The sequence below is a fragment of the Lithobates pipiens genome, unplaced genomic scaffold (assembly GCF_037356315.1).
Source record: "Lithobates pipiens isolate NorthernLeopardFrog02 unplaced genomic scaffold, aLitPip1_a1.2 Scaffold_35, whole genome shotgun sequence".
Classification (NCBI taxonomy): domain Eukaryota; kingdom Metazoa; phylum Chordata; class Amphibia; order Anura; family Ranidae; genus Lithobates; species Lithobates pipiens.
The window spans coordinates 26,385,979-26,390,897 of NW_027507811.1; the positions used below are offsets into that span (position 1 = coordinate 26,385,979).

Here is a 4,919-nt window from a genome sequence, read left to right on the forward strand (position 1 = left end):
ATGGTGTTTTTTTGCGAGCCAATCCAAGCAATTACCTTTATTAACAGTTTAGAGTTGTACCCTTTAAAGCTTTATTGTTCTTCTTGTAACCAAAAATTCACGAAACAAACTCTGGGTTGGTTTCCAGAAAATAGTTTATTAATAATGGTGTATAAAGGTGTAATTTTTTTTTTGTTGAGGAACCCACCAGATATTTAACATGGAACTGGTTTAGTTGGGGGGAGAGGGATGCTTTCCTGCATGCCCAGCCATCTTCCCGTTTAGTCATCCCATGGCTAAATGTAAACCCATGGGGTCTTCAAACTATGGCCCTCCAGTTGTTCAGGAACTACAATTCCCATCATGCCTAGTCATGTCTGTGAATGTCAGAGTTTTACAATGCCTCATGGGATGTGTAGTTTCGCAACAGCTGGAGGGCCGTAATTTGAGGATCCCTGTGTAAACCAATGTCATGTGTTACTTTAAAATTGGAGCTACTATGGATGTCTCGTAGCTAGTTGTGGGTGAGGGCGGGGCTTGAGATACCTATTTTGCATATTTATTTTAGTTCTTTCCTAGAAGATAATGACTTCATTGTAAATGAATAAAAACAGGATTCCTTCCCAGCACCTTATATCTCCTGGGGCCCCCTGGGCGAGATTTCACCAACAGGATTCATATGTATGCACAGCTTTGGCTGTTACAAAGGCAAATGATGGTGCCACTTTTTCCTGATGAATTGGGTGGGGGGAGCAGCCTGAGATTGGCATTTTCGGTATAAATATGAGAGGGGCGGTGACACAAATTACCGCTTGAAAAACTTCACCAGCAGTGTTTCCGAGAGCTGTAAGCAAATCCAAACCTTGCTTTGTGCACTGGTCCAAATCATTTGGTGGAGAGGGGATTATGGTGTGGGGATTGTTTTTAAGGGCTTGGGCTTGGCCCCTTAGTTCCAGTGAAGGGAATTCCTAAAGGTATCAGCATACCAAGACATTTTGGACAATTTTATGCTCCCAACTTTGTGGGAACAGTTTGGAGGTGGCCCTTTCCTGTTCCAACATGACTGCGTACCAGTGCACAAATCAAGGTAAATAAAGACATGGATGTGCGAGATTGGGGTGGAGGAACTTGATTGGCCTGTACAGAGTCCTGACCTCAACCCGAACACCTTTGGGATGAATTCGAGTGGAGACTACGAGCCAGGTCTTTTCGTCCAACATCAGTGCCTGACCTCCCAAATGCGCTTCTGGAAGAATGGTCAAACATTCTCCATAGACAGACTCCTAAATCTTCTGGACAGCCTTCCCAGAAGAGTTGAAGCTGTTAAGGCTGCAAAGGGTGAGCCAACTCAATATTGAACCCTACGGACTAAGACCGAGATCCCATTAAAGTTCATGTGCGTGTAAAAGCAGGCGTCCCAATACTTTTAACAATATCGTGTATGTTGATCTCAATAGCAGGCCAACATTATTTCACACATAAGCCTGTACAATAATAATGATGGAAAAAATTGCATCCAGTCTTATAAATGTTAGGAAATGAAACGGGTTATACGTGAGAATAGAATTTAATAGCCGCCAAGTTTATATACAACACTTCATACTAACACCATCAGGGAGGTCAATGTAATCATGAATGCTTCCTCAGAGGCGGGCTTTGGCCACCAGTGGCGGTTCCTCAAGGGAAGTCATGATTTCAGCCGCTATGGCTGCTCACAGTAAGGTTGATAGGTACCTATGTTGGGAAGTCCGTGAGTCCATGTGTGGACTCTAGAAAAATATAGTTCCCACCCTTTGAACAGTACAAAAAATTCCTTCCGTTTAAAGGGGAACTCTGTTGTCCCATAAATGCGCTAGCATAAGGCGGGACAGTGAAATCGGCAACTTGGTAAATTTTTTATTTTATTACCTATCTTGTTCCCAAAGGCCTGTATAGCCTGTTGAGGTAACATTTATGTGTTGCTAAAGTCATGTAATGTAAACAAACAGTAGGGAATAGTAGACATAAACACAAAGCGGTAGACAGGCACGCCCCTCCACAAACAGTAGGGAATGGTAGACAGACACGCCCCATCCACAAACACAAGGAAGCGGTAAGCAAACACGTTTTCTCCACACACAGTAGCGAATGGTAGACAGACACGCCCCCTCCACAGACAGTAGGGAACGGTAGACAGACGCCCCCTCCTTAAACAGTAGGGAACGGTGGACAGACACGCCCCCTTCTCAAACACAAGGAAGCGGTAGGCAGACATGTTTGCTCAACAAACACAAGGAAGCGATAGGCAGACATGTTCCCTTCACAAATAGCAGGGAACAGTAGACAGACACACCCATTCCACAAACAATAGGGTACTGTAGACAGATACGCCCCCTACATAAACACTAGGAAGAGGTAGACAGACACGCCCCCTCCATAAACACTAGGAAGCAGTAGACAGACACTCCCCCTCCATAAACACTAGGAAGCGGTAGACAGACACTCCCCCTCCATAAACACTAGGGAACGGTAGACAGACACGTCCCCTCCATAAACACTAGGAAGCGGTAGACAGACACGCCCCCTCCATAAACACTAGGAAGCGGTAGACAGACACGCCCCCTCCATAAACACTAGGAAGCGGTAGACAGACACGCCCCCTCCATAAACACTAGGAAGCGGTAGACAGACACGCCCCCTCCATAAACACTAGGGAACGGTAGACAGACACGCCCCCTCCATAAACACTAGGAAGCGGTAGACAGACACGTCCCCTCCATAAACACTAGGAAGCGGTAGACAGACACGCCCCCTCCATAAACACTAGGGAACGGTAGACAGACACGCCCCCTCCATAAACACTAGGAAGCAGTAGACAGACACGCCCCCTCCATAAACACTAGGAAACGGTAGACAGACGCCCCCTCCATAAACACTAGGAAACTGTAGACAGACACGCCCCCTCCATAAACACCAGGAACCTGTAGACAGACACGCCCCCTCCATAAACACTAGGGAACGGTAGACAGACACGCCCCCTCCATAAACACTAGGGAACGGTAGACAGACACGCCCCCTCCATAAACATTAGGGAACGGTGGACAGACACGCCCCCATCCATAAATAGTAGACAGACACACCCCGTTTCTCCCCCTCCATGGAGACAGACTATGACTACTAAACCCTGAACACAATAGTTACTTCTGAAGCTTTAAAGGCAAGTTGGACAGAAAACAAAACCACAATATTAATTTTCAACAATTACATTGGAGAAAAAAGGGTGGGATGTGTCAGAAGAGTAACAAAATAGTCCTGCTATACTGGAAAGGGGTAACGATATGATCAGAACCATGCGTTTTCTATGGTAGTGTTTCTAAACGTTCTCTGTCTCTGCCAATCACTGTGCGAATTTCTCAGGGCAGAGAAAAGTGCTGTAGAGATGAGCCAAGACCAATGCAAAGGGGAGGGGAATGGTGGCTTCTCGGGTACATACTGCTTGTTCATTCTGTTAGATTCTCTTACGGAGTACTTTAGTAAAGTGAAAAAATTTGAAAGGCATAAAAGGAATTCCTGACTTCAGGGGTGAGGAGGAGAAGTCCTCAGCCTTAAGTGTGAGGAGGAGGTGAGGAATTCTCTATTCTAGAGTGTGAGTAGGAGAATTCCCCCAGCCTCGGGTGTGAGAATTCCCTAGTTTCAGGTGTGAGGAAAAGGAGGCAAATTCTCTGCCCACATGTGTTGGGAGAAGAAGAGGGGGATTTCCTAACTTCAGAAGTAAGAGGAGAATCTCCCTAGACTCAGGATTAAGAGGAAGATCTCCCCAGCCTCAGGATTAAGAGGAAGATCTCCCCAGCCTCAGGATTAAGAGGAAGATCTCCCCAGCCTCAGGATTAAGTAAGAGGAAGATCTCCCCAGCCTCAGGATTAAGAGGAAGATCTCCCCAGCCTCAGGATTAAGTAAGAGGAAGATCTCCCCAGCCTCAGGATTAAGAGGAAGATCTCCCCAGCCTCAGGATTAAGAGGAAGATCTCCCCAGCCTCAGGATTAAGAGGAAGATCTCCCCAGCCTCAGGATTAAGTAAGAGGAAGATCTCCCCAGCCTCAGGATTAAGAGGAAGATCTCCCCAGCCTCAGGATTAAGAGGAAGATCTCCCCAGCCTCAGGATTAAGTAAAAGGAAGATCTCCCCAGCCTCAGGATTAAGTAAAAGGAAGATCTCCCCAGCCTCAGGATTAAGTAAGAAGATTTCCCCAGCATCAGGCGCGAGAGGAAGGGGTTCCCTGGTCTCAGGCGTTAGAAGGATACAGAGGATTTCCATGCCCCAGGTGTGAGAAGAGGGGACTTCCCTTTTCTCAGGGGGTGAATTCCATAGCCTTGGATGTGAGAAGAGGATTAATTCTCCCCCCACCTGTGGAAAGTGAATTCCCCTCACACCTGAGGCTAGGGAATGGGAATTCCCTTCCTGCTACTCACACCTGATGCTAGGGAATACACCTCACACCTGAGGCTAGGGAATTCCCCTATTTCTCCTCACACCTGAGGCTAGGGAATTCCCCTCCTCTCTTCACACCTGAGGCTAGGGAATTCCCCTCTTTATCCTAACACCCAAGGGCAGGGAATTCCTCTCATTCTCCTCACAGCTGAGGCTAGGGAATTCTTGTTCCTCTTTTCACATCTGAGGCTAGGGAATGGGAATTCCCTTCCTGCTACTCACACCTGATGCTAGGGAATACACCTCACACCTGAGGCTAGGTAATTCACCTCCTCACACCTAAAGCTAGGGAATTCCCCTCACACCCGAGGCTAGGAAATTCCCCTCCTTACACCTGAGGCTAGGGAATACACCTCCTCCTCACACCTGAGGCTAGGGAATTCCCCTCCTTCTCACACCTGAGGCTAGGGAATTCCCCTCCTTCTCACACCTGAGGCTAGGGAATTCCCCTCCTTCTCACATCTGAGGCTAGGGA

The 4,919-nt window shown here is 47.3% G+C and overlaps 1 protein-coding gene across 1 annotated transcript in view; it reads left to right on the top strand.

Annotated features, from left to right (window-relative positions):
- Window positions 1-4,919, top strand: part of LOC143956160 (uncharacterized) — a 482,654-nt gene that overhangs the window by 177,355 nt on the left and 300,380 nt on the right. The window lies entirely within an intron of this gene.